Source organism: Falco naumanni, chromosome 2, assembly GCF_017639655.2.
Source record: "Falco naumanni isolate bFalNau1 chromosome 2, bFalNau1.pat, whole genome shotgun sequence".
NCBI lineage: Eukaryota > Metazoa > Chordata > Aves > Falconiformes > Falconidae > Falco > Falco naumanni.
In genome coordinates, this window is record NC_054055.1 from 72,544,118 (window position 1) to 72,563,365 (window position 19,248).

General features: G+C 44.7%; 2 protein-coding genes across 4 annotated transcripts in view; one reads left to right on the forward strand and one right to left on the reverse strand.

The window, feature by feature from the left end:
* GABRB3 (gamma-aminobutyric acid type A receptor subunit beta3) overlaps positions 1-19,248 on the reverse strand; it is a 197,820-nt gene that overhangs the window by 127,589 nt on the left and 50,983 nt on the right. The gene's annotated exons all lie outside the window — the stretch shown is intronic.
* GABRA5 (gamma-aminobutyric acid type A receptor subunit alpha5) overlaps positions 18,145-19,248 on the forward strand; it is a 60,027-nt gene continuing 58,923 nt past the window's right edge. For 2 of the 3 annotated variants that reach the window (XM_040584818.1, XM_040584817.1), the window contains exon 1: positions 18,147-18,867. The gene's annotated coding sequence lies outside the window, so the exon portion shown is untranslated. Of the gene's footprint in view, positions 18,868-19,248 lie in introns of all 3 variants that reach the window. The other variant, XM_040584819.1, reaches the window with a different exon arrangement.

Below are 19,248 nucleotides of genomic sequence, written 5' to 3' on the forward strand. Positions count from 1 at the left end.
TACAAGGATTGTGCATCTTCGATGTATACTGGAGTGCATTTCAGCTTCAGTGGAAGGAGAAATGAGGACTTAAAACGAAGCCTGCCCTCTCAGCCTCTTCAATTTCTTCTTATTCTTTTAAGTATTTTCAAAATGAAAGTCAATAGTTTGGGTGAAAAAAAAAAATCATGAAGAGTAGTTGATGCCACTTCTGAAAGGCTCATGACTAAGGAGGCCAGCTCTCCCCAGAAGGATTTATGTGTTCCATGCAAAGTTACATGGAGGCAGAAGGGAGCCTTGCGTTTTCATCCCGGCATCCTGGTGGGCACTGTGTGTGTCACTCAGTGACCTGTACTACAAAATGCAGAGGTCACCCTGACCCAACATGATGACAGTTTTGAATGACAGTAGGTGTCGCGAACATGCTCTCTGGTGGGCTCGGTGCTGCTGTGGAACAGCCATGCCATGAGCACATCTATTTGACAGGGCCCATTAGGTACTCCTCAGGTACTTTCACTGCCAAAATTTAAGGTGCCCTTGGTCTTCAAAGGAGTTAGGGTTTCCAAGGATCATTTCTCTGATTTTGTAGGCATCCACAGAAAACAAATACTTCATTTAGTTTTGTTTTAAATATAATTTTCTAAAAAAAATGGAGAGGAGGTCTTTCCATGAAATACACAAGTATTTCAGTTATCTGAAAAAATATCATGAGGAAGAACAATTTCTTGATCCATTCTAAGCCTCGTGAGTGTGTATATTGTTATATGCAAATACAAAATAGGGTTAGGAATCCCCCTGGCACACACTTGTACACACAAAACTAGTCTCCAGCTTGTGCATGGAAGATCAATTTTAAGATGATGAAAGCATGTACAGTCAGAGGAAACAATCACCTGGATACCTGGATACATGCATGGTAATACTTTCTCATAGGTTGCTACTGCTTTGTAAGTACGGATCAAAATAATTATTCTAAGTGATATTTAGCTCTTTTGGTTGTTTAGATAGGAAGTCTTTATAAATTCAAAGGCTGTCAGCCCACAGTGCGTTAAGAAACTTGAATTTAAGAGCCCAGCCCTAACATTTACATTCCTAGGTTATATTTCAGAGTTGGCTGTAGATGTTAAGAATATTGCCTTTGGGACCTTTAAGTGCATTATATCATAGCCTCAAAATGTACTTTCTCTTATCCACAGCTCTTCTTTAAACATCAGAAGTTTTGATTTAAAAGAGAAACAAGCTGGTAACAGAGTGTATGTATCTCTGAATTTTCCTTACTTCACGTCAAGCATGAGTGTGAGAGAACTGTAAAGTGTAGTTAAATAGTCATGGCAGTCTATGAAAAATTGGAAATGTGCTATGAATTGGAAAACATGGAAATGTTCTTTGCTTTAAAAATGAATCAGAAGAACTAACACCATTTTTATTTTACAGGTTTTTGAGATGTGAATATGTACACTTAAACTGTCTTGAATATACTGGAACATCCGCCATCTGTTGCAGTTGTGCTTTATTCTAATTCAGTTCTTTTAACAGGTCTGGGTGGAACTTTAGTGCCTAAAACATTATTTTTTAAAAATGCAAAATGAACATCCAGTGACACTGGAATACTCTCAGCTCTCCTTTTGACTTTGCTAAAAAAGAAAACATTGACTTTTTAAGAATGAAATGGTTTAGGTATTTTTATTCGTGGCATGTTTCAAAATTCCCTCCATGTTTATTTTAAAATATTGTGACATACTTAAGACTGAAAAAAAGACTGCTGAAATCCAAAGCACATGTTTCAACACCCCAGCTTATCAAGAATTTTATAAAGATTTGGGTAAGACTGGAATTCTTTTCTATCACCAGTAAACAACAGAAAATGTCCATTCATGCCCCCTTATTTATTCATATTCATTCAGTGTGTATTCATCCACTAGAACCTCCAAATTGCCTGGCTTTGTTCATCATCATCTTTATAAGTTGTACTATGTATGCAAACTGGCTAAAAAGCTCTAATACAATTTTTAGCCATATTTGTTGTTTTTCTTTCAAAGTTCTGAAGTGTTGTGTATATATTAGAGATATTTTAGACATATATTAGACATAGACATATATTAGACAATGTAAAATTTGGGCATCTGAAACCTCAGAGAGGAGAGGTTAATCATCTTCATTTAAAAATCCCACCTGAGAAATATGGGGCAAACTCTATGGAATTAAATCATTTATCAATGTCATGATATGAATCCTTGTTATAAAGTTTCCCTGGCAGATAGGGAAAAGAATGTTAGTCTCCTAACACCCAGTAATTTGTTTTAACTTCTAGGAAACATAAGTGGTATTTTCCCCTATCGAAAGCATCTCCACGTTCAACAGTGCTTTAGATAAAATAAGTCAATTAGACATCCATTTACAGTATTTCAGACATAGTAATATCCTTCATTTTGGAATGCATAACTCTTGATTATAGATTTAGTATGTATGATTAAATATAGATTAACTTTTAACTCTACAGTGCAGATTCCTGGAACCTGGGAGTTACGGAGGAGTTAACTTCCCACTGAGCCAGGTGCCAGGTGCCAAGGAATGCAATTTTGGCCCTTGAGCAAAAGAGACACTAATTCCTCTACCACCAGAAAGTTTCTCAGTACTCCCAAACCACCTGCCATTTTTTTTTTTCCTTTCACCCTTCCAAGCCCCTTAAAATTTCAGCCTGTGGACTCAGGCAGAGTGGGAATGTGATGGAGACCCAGAAGGGACTGGTTCCACAGTGGGAGGGACTGTGAGGCCAGACCCTCCTGCAGCCTTCCCAGACCTTCCTTGCTGCTAGGCACAAGGGACCTGCCCTCACTTGTGGTGGCCTTGTAAGTACTTGCCCTGTTCTTACTCACCTTCTCTAAATTTCGATGGGGAATCACTGAATAGTATGTTTTGGGCTGATAAAGTGTTCCCGTTCCTGCGCTTGTAACTGTACAGATCTGCCTTTTCACTAGGTGTCTGTACGTTTACCAGCAGTTTCAAACCTTCACAGAATCTCTCAGTAGATGTCTATAATGAAAATAAGCCGTAGTTCACTGAACTTTAGACCGAATTTCCTTCTCGCTTTAGAAATCAACGCCACGTTATGCTTTACAAGTTTTCTTGCTTTTCATTCAATGCATACAATCTAATAACTTTCAGAAAGCTTAAAACCTCATTCTTTAAAATGGTAGCAAATTGAATAAAACACATACTTTGTCAACCTTCATTCCCTCCTTAACAGAATCCTTTCAGTATTAAATGAAATTGCTACAAGTCCACTATAATTGATGTTAGACTGAAAGAGGAACTGATGGAGCTGACAGCTTCTGCATTTCAGTGTGATATGATCTGGTGCCTTTTCCAGTTTCCCTCCTGGAAAGATTAATCTAGCTCTTGTAACATAAATCAATTTTTTTAGTCATATTTCTTTCTAATCTGTTTTCATTGACACTTATGCATACAATTCACTTAGAACAATAATTAAAAAGCAATAATCATTAGGAAAAGAAAACATTGTTCTAAGAAACAACTTACTCTTTATTTTTCTGCTAAATTAAGGGGATTATATGAAACTATGAGCCAGATTGTGTCTCATACAAACATGCCTACTCTGGAGGTTATGGCAAGCTGCACGGCCCGCTGGGAGCTCAGGAGCTCCATCAGGCACAGCAGACGTGCCAGATGCTGCACCTTCTCAGGCATACAGCGTGCCCTCTTCTGGGGGTTTGGCCAGGGTGGAAGATGAATAGTTTTGATTTTCCCACCTTGGAGGATGGTTGATAGACCAGGAATGGGAGTGCAATGCAGTCGCAGCCCGCAATAAAATGGATGACACAGGGATGTGTGTGCCCCCACACACACAAACACCCCTCACGTGTTCTGGTCATCCTTCTTATGCCAAGGGCTGGCTAGCTTTAGGAAAAAATTTCCCTTAGGAAGTGTCTCCTATGGATGCTTGCAGATGAATAAAAGCGTTTGAGATTCCCATCAGCTGTGCTAAAACTGTGATAAACTGTGATATCGACTATGATAAACCCAGAGTATTTAGGACTTTATCCACATGAGGGTGGCACCATTTTTAAATTTGATGTGACTTCATCTGTTGATAGTCAAAGAATACCCCGGAGCATACTGACAGGTGTCCTAATACTGTCCCCCTAAGCCCAGAAAGCTGTGAGCCTGTGTAACGCTATGGGGTGCATTGCTGAATCTGGGGGCCCTAAATCTTCTCTTCTCGTTCTCTAAAAAGTATTGAATGCCAGGGCACAACTCCTCTGCTGCACCCCACCTCTGAGCTGTAACTCAGACCTGAGCTGCTGCCTAAAGCTTCAGTGATTAGAAGGGTGCTGAGGTATGAAGATACAGAAAACTCAGGCGAGAAGAAAGGGAACTGCTTGAGCACTCCGGTGGCTCCTGCACAGGGAGCTGGGATAAGAGAGCACAGGGAGCTGGTGATATCCCAACTGAAAGAGAATTGCGTGCAAGTCTATTTCATCTGTGCAGCTTAGAGAGTTAGGAGAGACCAAAAAAATCTGCGTAAGTCCAGACTTCTTGAAAGCCAACACAGAAGAGACTGAGTGATGGCTTAGCATGGGTATGAGAGCCATTTTGCTAATGAATTCAATGGATGGACAAATTTACTTTGTTCCTCCTTTTGAAAGAACCCCACCATACTGCGGTGCTGGATAGCAGCATCTACCAACTACCATAATAAGTTGGTTAGCCCGAACTGCGGAGAACCCCAATGATCTTTGAAGACTCTGATGTACCATCTGATATGGGATGTAGGTAATTTTCCTTAAAATTAGGTAATAGGAAAACTTTATAACGTGAGCAACATGGGATATTCTAGAGGTTTTATGTCATATATTCACGAGTATATTCAGAAGATTTTACCAAGAAAAGCATTTATCTAACTACTAGGACAGACAATTTAAATTTTGTGCCCTATCAAATGACACAGCTATCCTTGTTAATATTTCCTTCCTATAGAATCACAGAATCATACAATGAATTGGAAGGGACCTTTAAAGGTCATCTAGTCCAACCCTCCTGTGATGAGCAGGGGCATCTTCAACTAGACCAGGTTGCTCAAAGCCCCATCCAACCTGACCTTGAACGCTTCCAGGCATGGAGCATCTGGCACATCCTGGGCAACCTGTGCCAGTGTTTCACTACCCTCATTGTAAAAAATCCCTTCATTATAGCTAGTCTGAACCTACCCTCATTTAGTAAAACCATCACCCCTTGTTCTATCACAACAGGTGCTGCTAAGAAGTTTGTCCCCATCTTTCTTATAAGACCCCTTTCAATACTGAAAGGCCGCAATCAGGTCACCCTGGAGCCTTCTCTTCTCCAGGCTAAACAGCCCCAACTCTCTCAGCCTTTCCTCGCAGAAGAGGTCTTCCAGCTCTCTGATCACTTTTGTGGCCCTTCTCTGGTCCTGCTCCAACAGGTCCGTGTTTTTCCTGCGCTGGGGGCCCCACACCTGGATGCAGCACTGCAGGTGGGGTCTCACCAGAGCAGAGCAGAGGGGCAGAATCACCTCCCTCGACCTGCTGGCCACCCCAGGATGCGGTTGGCTTTCTGGGCTGTGAGCGCACATTGCCTGCTCATGCCCGGCTTTTCATCCACCAGTAACCCCAAGTCCTTTTCTCTCAATTCCTTCATCTTCCAGCCTGTATTGATACCAGTGGTTGCCCTGACCCAGGTGCAGGACCTTGCACTTGGCCTTGTTAAGCCTCATGAGGTTCACATGAGCCTACTTCTCAAGTTTGTCCAGGTCCTTCCAGATGGTGTCCTGTCCCTCAGGCATGTCACTGAGAAATATTTGACTACATTGCAGGGTGCACTGAGGATTACTTCATATGTTCTTGTAAGGTGCTTATCTATTTCCATGTGTGAATGTGCACAGTTCTACACCTGGCTTTTCTTTTTTACCTCTCCTATTCTGCTCTACTAGCCAGCTGTTGTGTACTGCTACTATTAAAGAACTGTTAGTTCATGGTAACTGACATTTTCACTAGAAGTGTCTTTAACGGGGAGTAGATAATTCAATTTCCGGCTAAGAAAAAGAATAATAAATAAATAATGCTGAAGCCATCTTCCTGTTCCTCCTGCTTCTCCCTAATGGAAGGTTAATCATTAATCTTTTAGCCACTGGGGAAATAGACACAAGGAAAGTTTGGGATGAAAATAATAATTAAAAATAAGACTGAAATGAAATTACCCGCATTAGCAAATTTACCAGTATCATGGAGTGCCTGCATACAATAGAGAGAATGGCAGGGAAGGCTTTGTTATTTTTTTTCTAATAAAAGATAGGAAATCTTCTGAAAGATTCAGGCGTTTTATATTATATGGAGCATTGCTCAGGTTTCCATGCTGTCACCTGAGTCTGGCCTTCCAAACATGCTCAGCTCTCTCCGCGAATCTCAACAAAAACATTTCCACAGCAAAACTTACAGCATCAGCTCCTTTCCACAGCAAATTATTGTCTTTAAAATGTAAACCTGTGTGCAGTCAGAGCTGGGTTACATAAGCCACAATTGCATAGTTGCTGCTTGCCGCCACAGATTTTGTTGAATTTAGGCATCATTCTTATTATAACCTTGCTTGTGGTGCTGGCTCACATCTCTGCATTACAACTGGTCCTGGAGTGGGGGTAGATGGTACATTCTTCCTCCATTTGAGCTTTTCAAAGTACATTCTGTGATATGAAAGATGACAGTGATCTCTCCTTCCCCTTAATCTCTTTCCCTGACACCAAGAAACAGACATCACTGTTTCAAATTGGGTTTGATTACAAGCATCAGGGTGCTATTCCAGGAAGATGAGAGTTTTACATTTCACTCCAAGTACAACCAGGTTACAATCATTTCAATATATTCTAGCACTGAATTCTTTATACTTAGCGTGGTCCCTGCAGAAATTCTGCTTGTTGCAATTCTGTTAATCTCCTACCTCTCAATAGCAGCGTTATTTTAGTGACCACGGTTTTTGTGGAAGATCATGGTAGGAGACTTTTTCCAGTGACCTCATCAGTGGTTAAAGAAAAAGGGACAGACATTTTTAATCAGCTTCTCTTCTATGGGGCAGCCTACATGAAAACTCACATTTGGATAATCCACATTCTACTTACTTTCCTATGTTTTCTAATATCTAGGTGCCTCTGAGGATGTAAAACTAGCCAATGAGAAACATTAAGCAAAAGATACTAGATGAAATTTAGGCCATCAGATTCTGTCAGACAACAATCCAAAGGGTGATGTACTTCTGGCAAACTTCTACTGAGCAGCAAGGCTGCTGTGTTCACAACAAGCTGAAGATTTCTTCACTGAAATCTCTTTTACAGTAATTCTTTTCATATGCAAACTATTTTTATAACGGTTTTGGTGTGAGACAGCAGATGTTTAATTCATAAGTGACTAGAGGTAACAGCCATCCCTGACAATAATTCTGTGCCTATTGTTTGTATCCTGCTCATAGCTGGTAGCACCATTTGTAAAGTGAAAAGTAAAACCCTAAAAGACAGAGTGTTGCAAACATTTTTATACTGAGTTGATCACTGTGATAACTTTGCATATGGGTTCAGTTGCAACGAATTCACATGCCCAGAATGAATCATGTGTGCAGTTCATAAGATCAGGGCCTATAAAGAGACATATCTGGAAATAATTTGCTCCAAAATACTTGCTCATAAAGGTTCTCAATGTAAGTAGCACAAAAAAATGCTATAGTTTTATAATATTCTGTGCTTTGTTTTATGCAACAGATTCTTATTATCTCAAACAGATCTCAGCACAGATAAGAATATCAAGTAAATGTCTAGAAATGTGTCATGTTAGATGACAATAAAACATGCTCCTTTATTAGACACATTGAAAGGCTGTGAGTACTATGCAGTGGATGATTCCCTTTTATGTCAAGACTACTTCAAATATCACAATTCTAATTTGATATGTCCTAATTTTAAAACTAGCATCACCAAATGGGGTGGAGATTAGATCAACAAATCTGTGCATAATCTGTCTCAGCAGAGCTTAGATCTCCTTGTGTGCAGAAAAGTAAACATGACTCCAACTATACTCAAATGAGTCCTGTCAGGGGACTGCTGCACTGACACATCGTATACACAAATACAAAATAGAGAATGACAATACAGATCTCTGAACAATGTAATTGTAAAGGGACATTTGGCAGCTTGTTTTGTGGATTGCACATGCTTTTAACAGATGTGATAGCAATGGTCTAATAAGCAGTTAAATTGCAGGATAAACATGCTCCGACTACTCTTATAAAGTTTGAATTGAAGTGTTAGCATACCACTATGTACATGTTTTTCCTTGCTATTTTCAATAGCAAAAGTCTTATTTGTTAGAAGAGAAGCCTTTTGGGGAAATTTTATTTGTAAACAGAGAGTCTATATCAAATGAAACAGATCATCTGCCCTGCAACTAATCTGAGAACCCAGAAAAATGCAATATGAGAATGGGAATGTGACAGTGTGATCAGAACAGACTTTTAAAAAAAATAATAAAAAAAAGAGGACAGATTTGGTTTTCCTGGATTTCAGACAGAAATAATTGCACATGAAGAATGGATACACATACACAGTCAAAATACTATTTTTGAGTAAACCTCTTATGGCAGGCAGGGTGCAGGTTACAGACCTAATCATGAACCTGCATAGAGGACAACTGTCTTAGAAGGACATTATGATAGCTGCCAAAATCAAGTGCTTTAGTGTTGAAGAATGCTAGAAACTAAATGGACAATGAAATCCTAACTCTGCTTTCCTGTAAACCGGTATTAAGATTTTTCTAGAAACGTCTTTGCCTCCCTGTTTTTTTCCCCAAGAACCCTTTTTCATTCATTACACTGGGTAAGGAGGTACCGATTACACAGCACCTACTGAATAAGCAGCTACTTAGAATAGTAACCTTCACCAGCCAGTTAGAAGTGCCTTATTTACTGCACACCCAAAGCCTGAAGTAAATATGGAATTATTCATTTTTCATGGCCTTTTCTGGGCCACTCATCACTGTAGTATTTGCATGCCTCAAGAACACAGATGAATTTATCGCTGCCGAAAGATAGGAAACGATTATTATGATTATTCCCATTTTACAGCTGAAGAGATAGGGACTTGCCTAGAGCTACACAGTGAATTAGTGGCAGAGCAAGGATTAAAATTCATGGCTTGAAATCCTGTGCACATTACTTGAGACTGCACTGCCTTGCAGTCAGAGGTGCTGAGAAACCACAGCTCTCACCGACTTGGTCTGCCACTGCAAGTGCTCTATGAGCCTTGGGCACCCCAAGTTGGTCATCCCTAAAATAAGACACACAGTTAATAGTCAGCTGCCAGAATATTGGGTTTATCATTACATTAAGAGACTAATACTTGAGTCCAGTGTTTACAGAAAGGTCTTGAACCTGGTTCACCTATCTGGGTGAAAGCCTTAGCTACTGGGGTGTTGGTAGTTCCAGGACGGGTAATTTACTCTTCTGTGGTGTAGATGCTGGAACTCAAAAAGATGCGATAAAAGCACTATAAATCTGATTTCAATGAAATGGCACTTAATGATGGAACACATTTAGAGTGGAAAACTAACTGACATGCTTAAGTTCTCTTTTTTTGTATTATTCACTTGAAACCCATTCCCCCCTGCTGTCTTGAGCATACCCAGGATTCTGCCCCAGCGCTCTCCGCACAAATAACATCTGATTAACATTTGATGGCTCTTGTTTTGTTCTTTTTAGTAAGCTGGGAAAACACCAGTAGATCAAACTGCAACCATTCCAGCAGTCATATTTTATTTAAGTCACATTTTTTCTCTTTGAAGCTATTCTTTTGATCCTCTTCTGTGCACCTGAGATGCTATGTTCATTGACCGTTCCCACTCCTTGGCTGCTAAAATTTAACATGGGTATTCGCTCTCTGCATCCACAAGTGATGTGTTTAGACAAGCAGGTAAAGTTTCTTGTACACAATCCAGATCCCTTCAAGCACACAGCCCCAGATTTGAAACTAATCCACTGGTTTTCAGTTGCTGAAGGTGAAAGGCGTAGTGATAAATCCAGCTTAGCTCATTTATGCAAGCACTCCTGTTTCTCCAAAATGTGCAGCCAATGGAGCTGTGGGCTTCAAAGAAGGACACAGGAAGTGTGCAGCCTGGGGACATGGAAAGAGGGTGCCTTGCTATCCCTCCAGTTCATTTGTTTCCTTCAAAAACTACAGAACAAGTAGTCAAGGAAAACACTCTGCACCTGGGACTGAACTTGAATCTGCTACACCCTAAATATGCAGCTTGGAAGTAGGGTGCTTTCCTTCCCTCCAGGCAAAACTTTCCTTGGCAAGGGCTGGCACACAGGTATTCATCTCCACTGACAGCTGGCCTACTGAACACTCAATCAGTTCTGTAAAAATGGAACAGTTTATGAGGAGAGAACAAAGAGAATCCATAAAATGTTCCCTATTTCCAAAAAGATAATGGCTGCCCATAGCAAAGAGTTAATCTGCGTTCCTTGCAGCCAAAGGGAATATCCAAAGCACAGGTTGTATGATGATTCCTCACAGCTGTTCTTAACTGTTTCTGCAATGATATCCTCCTCTTCCATCCTATTGACTTTTTTAGAAATATTAAAGCCAAGGTGCTCAGTATTTCTGGTGTTTTACTTTACTTTTTTTCCATTGACTAATACAAATGGGCACATTTTAGCCTACTTTGCAGTTGTTTTGTGAGCAAGCCACCTGCATTTTTCATTTAATAGATTGTTTACCAAAAAGAAAAAAAAATGCCCCTACTTAATATTTGTGCTAAATCTCATTCTTCAGATTCAAACACTCCTTGACTGAACCATAATTACTGGGTCACACTGGAGGCATAACCTCAGCTGAGGTATGTGTGTAGTTCCACTGCTCTTCACTTAGTCAATTTATACTACATGAAGATCTGGCTTGTTGACTGTTATACATAATATATGTTATTATTTTTATCTTTCTGAATCCTACTGCACTGATACTGACAAAGTTCACACAAAGCTGTAGGACTGGCATCATCTGCACTGGTGTGGTATATATATACTTCTATATTTCAATCGTTAATATTTAGCATCCCATAGTATTATATGTAGATCATTGTGAAATCTCCATCAATATCTTTTCCAAAACAAGGCATTTAGATGGTTTTTTTCTTTTTTTTTTAATAGCCCTGTCCAATTTCTGTAAGTGTTAATTATAGATCAAACAATTTAAAAAATCTTTTCTTGAAATTTTATTAATTATGTACTTGAATCTATATAACAGAAGTCACATTTAATGGGATTTGGAACTACCGAGAACATTTATTCCCACCTAACCCTTGCCAATAAATTCAGCCTGAAAATCAGTATATTGCGAATCCTAAAATAAATGTAAGTTGTGTCTACAGCTTTCCAAATGGTATGCATTAATGTATTTTTTTGTAGCAGCAGCTAATTATTATAATGAATCATTACTGGGTGACTTCAAAACTTATATGGAATTCCATGAAAATGAAAGCTAGTATCTGTTGGTATCTTTGACAGTTACCTGTGCTGATCAGGAACAGAAATAATGAGTTCTGTCAGTATGCCCAGTGCACACATAAACAACACAGAGAAATGCAGTAAATACGGAAACTATAGCAGCCAAAAAAGACCAGAGTACATGACAACAGCTTAAAACATGCTAATCCAATCTTATCTTAGCAATTATATAGCCAAAACCCAGTTGACAGGTAGATTTGATATGTACAGACATGTATCAATAACCATAAAGATTTATAGCTTATAACCTAAATATGAGAGAGAGAGAGACAAACATATGTATGTACAATAAAATTCAGAGATGTACTGCCAAATAGATTTTGGTACATCTTTTCTGTATTTAACTGATTTCTATACTTCAAATACTCTGTCCTTAGCATCACTAAGTACATTAGGTTACTATATTCCGAGGTTACTATATTCCTGTATTGTCCATGAGTACACTCACCTTCCACACATTATGAACATTTGAATATATACTTAAAAAAAAATTTATCAGCATTGATCTTTCCATCTTAGTTCAATGAATTTCTGTGTTGTTCCTTCCAAGGTTTTTCTCTCCTTCCTGTTATGAAGGAATTACATGTACAGTAGCATATGCATAAACCCTTGAATACTGATGCAGAACTCATATGCTCTAGTTTAAGCCTGATTAATCTTCATGAATCATATGTATGAAACTGGATCATTATGGTTTTTCTCCACAAAATGTTTTCTTACTTAGATGCTTCAGAATACAGAGTAAGTTGGTTTTTTGCTCAACTGTATCATAAAAGGTGTTCCCAGTCCTCACATGGAGTGCACTGTGCAGTGTCACAGCTACTTACAGAAAAGATGCAGCTGAATCACTAAACAGGAGGACTAAGTCCTTAAAGGTCGTATAGAATGCTACCTAAATGACCCATTATTTTTCAAATAAAGATATAACTGCTACTCTAGCTAGCTAAAATACTAACCAGTAAATTCATCCATTTTGAAGAAATTAAGGTATTTCATAAGATAGGATCATAAAATGCCATTTCAGACATTTTCTGAGTTGATGCTCAAGTGTATGCAGTAAAAAAACCCTAAGTTCACACAGAAAATGTAAGCATCTATCACCAGTGTTTAGTGACATCTACTTGAACACATTAGTTACAAGTATCTTACATGTTTAGAGAACATTTATTCATCTTTTCCATTATCATTTCTTTTTGTGCAAAAGTATAGTTTATATATTTTTCCTGTTTCTAAGTTAAATTCTGGAGAACTGGAAGATCCACAGGCAATCACCTGGGAACGTCAGGACACAATGACTGCCACCACTGAGTCAGCACACAGACTGGGAAGACAAAGTGTTCTTCTGTTTACTGACTGTCTTCTGAATACATCTGCTTCTCACTAGGCCTGCTAAGAAAAACTTCAAGTACCTCTCTTTGCACTGCCATTCCCATACTATTAGCATAATGTCTGTGGTTGCAAAGCAGCGAACCTGTAATTGGTCCAGCTCAGATGTGGGCAAAATGTGAATTTCACAGGTGTATCCGCTATGTCCATATAGGTACATTAAATCAATTTGTTAATTTTGCCCAGGATGTTAAATCTAAGAGATCTTCAGGTTATAAATTTTGATGGGGTGACACCTTTATTTCAAATCTCCTTCTGCCCACAATGCCAATCTCACTAGTCCATAACCTTATCTCTCCCAAGAACACTGTGCCAACAAGAGAAGAAACCAGGGGCAGATTCAAGGTGAATTAACAGCAGGCACTTGTTTATGGGATATAACACTCACGGAGGAGGTGACCCGTTGTAGCGTTTGTCGATACCCAGAAAAAACCAGCCTGTATTCTCACAAAGCAAGAGAAAAGCAAACCAGAGAGTCACAGTTTGTAGTGCTATGGAAATGTGTGGACTGTGTGATGCAGGAGGGACTGCTGCTAGGTAGCTCCTTCCACCTCCTGAATCTAAGACCCTGAACTAGCAGTTCAGGACACATAGTAAATCCCTTTAGCTTTCATGGTTTGTATCTCAAGGGGAGACTTTGGTAGACTCTGCAGGAACAGGGAGATTGCACATCTGAACCTGGCAAGGATGTGAATAAAACCTCAGTTCTTCCATGGGAAAAACACCTGTGAACAGGTTTGACCCCACGCTCTGACTTCGCATTGCTATCCACAGCTGTAAAAGAAATTCTCTCTTTTCCAGGTCACAGGAAAAGCTGAACCGATGTGAGTGAACTGTCAAAACCCAACTGTGCGTAACATTTCCCCGCAAAGGCACTGCAAGGACAGTGCCAGGCCTGAACCTCACCACTGACCCTGCCCTGTGCTCCTCACCAACCAGTGCTAGGCTTTCAACAGTTCCACTCAGCCACATAGGTGGGATTTAAACTGTGTAAATCTGGACCAGCTGGGGATCTATAGGTGAGAAGGGAATTGTAAGGAGACAGACAATGTGGCTTTAGGGAAAAAAGATGGAGCCCCTTACATGGGTGCAGAAAGACAGGGACGTCGTTATACGTAACAGACAAACTTTGCTTTAATACTCTAATCCAAGGATTTATAAATTTACGATGGCTTGAAAAATGTCGGAAATGTTCTCCATTCCTTTGGGTGGGAGAGGTATCTCTAGATATAATTACTTTGGTCTAATGGGGCAATGTGTCTAATACAGGTCCAAAATAATTTAAATTTCATGCCAGCCACTTTGGGAAAACAGGGCTGCCAGCACCCAAGGCTCTCATTGTAGAGTAGGGACCTCTGTAAGGTGCCTGGAATGGTTTTCAGAAACACTGAAGCTTAGGGCATGCTATAAATCCATGACAGTAGTGTTCAGGCATACCCTCAATGTTCACTCAACTGCTAGTCTAATATGTGGAGTAGGACTGAAATGTAGGTTGCCCGTAACAGATAGGATGAGCTGCCAAACAGAAAATGCAGCCTTCCATTCATTTCTAAACTGAACGTGTGCAGAAAGCAACCTGCTCAGGATTAACTTCAGATGAAGTTTTTGGACCTTGGAACCTGCAGATTTGGAAATCATGCAAACGGCACGCAGAAGCCTCAGTTTCACTTGCTAAAAACATTTTCACAGCCAGCTGGAATTCTGCTGGGGCAGAGCAAGTGGTCACCTGCCTCTCTCTCCCAGAGGCACCACTGATGTCTCGTGTGTCACACAAAAAAGGGACCAACTCTGTCTCTGATCGATCCTTCCCAATGTTACTCTGCCCCCAGCTGCCTTTCACAAAGCTTCATTAAGTAGCTCTCTCTTGTCACTGGAGTGTGCAAAACAACCCCCCAAAACACCAGCTCCTAAGTGCAGCTCTGTCTGCAGCGTGGCCTGCCAGATAAGTGAAATGCAGGGCACTGGTCATGTTTTATGGGTGTCCATGGCATTGTAGAATGGGCATGCATGAGGGGGAAAAAAGAGGCTTTTAATATCCCTCCTTATCATTGAGAAATACACCGAACGCTTCAAAGTCTATTGGATTCTAATACTTCTCACATCAGCGAGGTTGTTTGTATCATTTCACTACCAGGTACAGTTGTGAAATAGTTTGGGGAAAGTAACAGAGGGTTTCACAGGATGACACTGTTTTCATAGCTTACAGGCTTACAGGATGGCTGAGGCTGCAGGGCACCTCTGGACATCAGCCACTTCCCACTCAAGCAGGGTCACCTGCAATGGGTTTCCCAGGATCATTCCCTTTCAGATATTGAGTATCTCCACAGATGGGGATTTCAAAGCCTCTCTGGGAAACCTGTTCCCTGTGTTTGACCACCCTCAAAGTAAAAACATGTTTTCTTGTGTTCAGATGGAATGTCATGTTTTCCAATTTTCATCCACTGTCCCTTGTCCTAAGCCTTCTCTTCTCCAGGCTGAACAGTCCCAGCTCTCTCAGCCTCTCCTCATAGGAGAGATTCTCCAATCCTTTAATAATCTTCTTAGTCCTTTGCTGGACTTTCTCCACTGTGTTCATGTCTCTCTCATAGTGGGGAGCCTGAAGCCAGACCCAGCACTTCATGTGTGTCTCACCAGGCCTGAGTCGATGCCTCTTGACTGTGGTCTCTACACATACTGAGAGTGGAAATGAGACTTTTACCCCCTTTGTTCGGATCCAGTCTCTGTGTTGAGAGTGGCTGAGTGGGTGTCAGCTGACGATTAGGGATTCCTGCAGTGACTGATGAATACAGGCTGCTCTCTGTTGAAAAATAATTTATATCACCAAAATCCCATGCTCTGCCTTTTGTGGAGTCTTAGCTAGGAGGCCAAAGGAGATTTCAAGTAAACAGGCAATCCTCTCCACCTGGATGTCAGAAGTTAAATGTTTTGGCAGAAGAGAATGCCTCTGAAGAGCCTACCGCTTGGGTCAATATCCACAGCACGTCACACCTTCACCCAACCTCATGAGCTTTCTGTAGCTTTTCTGGCAGAAGAAGGAATGGCTTGATCAGTGACAGACTGCCTTTGGCTGCTGTAGAAACAGGCCATCTTCCAGTGTCACGGTGTTAGGACTTGGTGTGTGTTTCCCAATGAGCGCTGAGTGTGTAAGTGCCCATGCGTGCATGGTAAAAACCACAGCCCGATTTGCCTGCCCTGTTGTTTCAATCCCATGTAGAGGATGATCTGGCTTAACTGAATTTACCTCTGCAAATAAGCAACAGTATTTAATGAAGCAGGGAGAAGTGGTGTCAGAGAGGGACCACACAAAGCTTCTCCCGAATATTAAAGGAAATCACGGTACAGAGCGGCTATGTTGGCTTTTGCTAAACACCAGCACAGAGAACAACCGACCAACATATTTCCTTGATTGCAATAAAATGCGGCCGCCTCAGACCCTGGGTAGGCCGGATCCTTCCGACGGAGCGAGGCAGCCGGGCGCACGGGCAGGGTCAGCACGCAGAGTAAGGCAGCGCCCGAGGAAAGGCACAGCGGAGGACACCGCCACGCTGCCGCCTCCACAGCAAAGATTTCTCTGTGGCTTGTAGTAACTCCGCTCCCACGGGTCAAGGCTGCGTCCTGCAGGGATCCGGCCCCGCATGCTACCCAGCTAATGCCTGACAGCTCTCGGGAGCGCACCTTTGCCCGGAACTCAATACCTTTGCATTACAAACAGCGTGTTCCACACGCGCTGTGCCATGAGCTGTGCCCAGCCGGCAGACAGCGCCGGTTCGGCGGCACCCTCTGCCGCTCACCGGCCGGGCTGCGCACCGGCCCCGGCGCTGCTGCGGGGAGCGACTGGCCGCGCCCGAGGGGCGCTGCCAGCACCCGCCTCGGCCTCCTCGCACCGAAGGCGCCGCACGGCACGCGGTGGCTCCCCCGCTGCCCCCCCGGGGCCCTGCCCGGTCCCCCACGGCCCGCCGGCCCACACCCCGGCCCGGGGCCTGCCGCGGCCCGCGGGCGCCACCGCCCGCTCCGGGGCGCCCTGCTCGCGCCGCCCGCCGCCCGCCGCCGGCCTTGCGTGGAGCTGCGCTGCCCCCTGGCGGCGGCCACCGCGCGCTGCGGCCCCCCCGGCGAGGTCGCCCACCCGGGTGACAGGAGCGCGGGGCGCAGCGCGGCGGGGGCGTAGGGCCGCGGCTTCCAGGGCGAGCGCGGCCTTTCGCCCGGCCCGGGCACCGCCAGTTGGGCTGAGCGCGGCGCTCCCCCTTAGGCCGCTCCTGTGCTTTAAGCTTTTCTTCCCTGTTTTCCTGCCGTGTCCCTTCGCGGGCCCGGAGAGGCCACCGGGGCCAGCAGCGGCACGCACCGCGCACCGCGCACCGCAGCGCCGGGCCAGCGCCCCCGCCGCTCGCATGGGTAAAAGAATGTAAGGATCACGTATTTTTACACCGTCACCTGCACGGAGGTATGAATAGTTCATGCCGGGAACCAAAGCACTGGTAAAAACCCCGATTTAAACACTCCCAGGCGAGGCAGCCGCGGTGCGGAGCTGCCGGCGCTCCGTGCTCCGTGCTCCGCTGCTCCGGGGCGCCAGCAGGGCCGCTCCCACAGCGGCGTCCACACGCGGCTCGGTCCCCATCGAAGTCACTCAGGAGCGATGAGGAGCAATGTATGACATCGGCTCCGCGTTTGGGATCATAAATCCTTGTTGAAAAAACGCATATAGCAAAAAAACCATATGGAAGTGTGCACTCATAAGGACCCGGTTTTCAATTCAAACCGTGCAGACCGTGACCAGGGCACACGTGGCAGCACCCTCTGTGGCAACGGGCCACAGAACCGACAGTGATTTCAGTGGGGAGATTAATTTTGTAGAGCTTTTCTATGGATATAGGAAAAAAACAAATGCTTTATTGATCCATAATGTTGCCCGAAAGACGGGCATTGCCTCGTTAGATCTGATAATTTAATAACCGAGTTTGGAGTATTATTTGGAAGGACGGCAAGAGCAGTATATGTTGAAATTGTATTTATCACACGCGATATGCACATGCTACAAAACGCTGCGTGCACCTCAAGGAGCCCCCGGGAACTGGAACTGTACAGCACTCATGTCACCTTTTGGATAGGTCAAAACGCACCGATCCTTCCTGACCCGCAAGCAGCATGTAGTAGGTGCAACTGGGACACACAGCAAGTGTAACGCTCCTGATACTGAGGCTGTGAAGCAGTGCATCCATTTTTCTGGAATACCACTACATACAGTCACCAGAAAACCTCCAAGTTCTTGCAGGTCTCCTGAAATGTTGAGTACCGCTAGAAACCATGGGTGTTTAATAATGAGGATGCACGAAGAGGGTTAACGCGGAGGGTACAAACCCCTGCTTCAGCCCTGAGGAGTTACAGTGGTTCAGGTCGGATCCCTCGGCTACACAGAAGGAACGCAGACCCAGATGTACGGATGTACGGATGTACGGATGTATGGATGTACGGATGTGTGGCAGTGCGGGTGTGGGCACGCCTGCATACGTGAGCCCGTGCAAGCAGTCCACACACCGGCCAGCCTCTCCCGCCGCTGGGGACGGCCCTGCCCCGCGGTCACACGGCACCTGCACGGCCGGGCTGCGGCGGGGGCTCTCCCCGCGGACGGTCGGTGCCGGACGGCCGAGCCTGGGACCCTGCCCCGGGGGGGACGGTGGGCTGCTCCCGGGAGGCTGGTGCGAGGAGCCCCGGAGCCGCGGCCCCTGCCCGGGGGTGCCCGCCGGGGTCCCCGAGGGGCGGGCGGGCCCCGCGCTCCCGGCCGCGGGCTCCGAGCGGGGGCGGCGCTGCGGCGGGGGCCGCGCCTGCCAGCGGCGGGGAGGCAGCGCCGCCGCTCCCGCTCCGCTCACGCTGCCGCTCCGTAACTTTCGGGCAAACGTCGCCCCCTCGCCTTCGTAGCCCCGCCGGCGGCTGGTAAGCGCCGGGCTCCCGCGCCAGGCCGGGCCGGCGGGGGGCGGCGGGGAGCCCCGGCCGTAGCCCCCCGAAGCGGCCGCCGCTGCGCCCGGCGCCGCGCACATGGCCGAGGGAAACTTTGGCGGCCGGGCGGGGCGGGGGCGAGCCCGAGGGCGCCGCGGGGACGCGAGGGGAGAAGGGAAGGGGCGGCGGAGCGGGCGCAGGCGGGCAGGTGCCCCCCCCCCCCCCCCCCCCCCCCCCCCCCGGTGCGGAGCGCGGCGCGCGGACGGCGGAGCGGAGCGGAGCGGGCGGCGGGCGGGTGCGGGCGGGCCGGGGCTGCGCGCGGGCGGAGGGCAGCGGAGGGCAGCGGCGGCCCCGCAGTGCCCGGCGCGGAGCGGGACC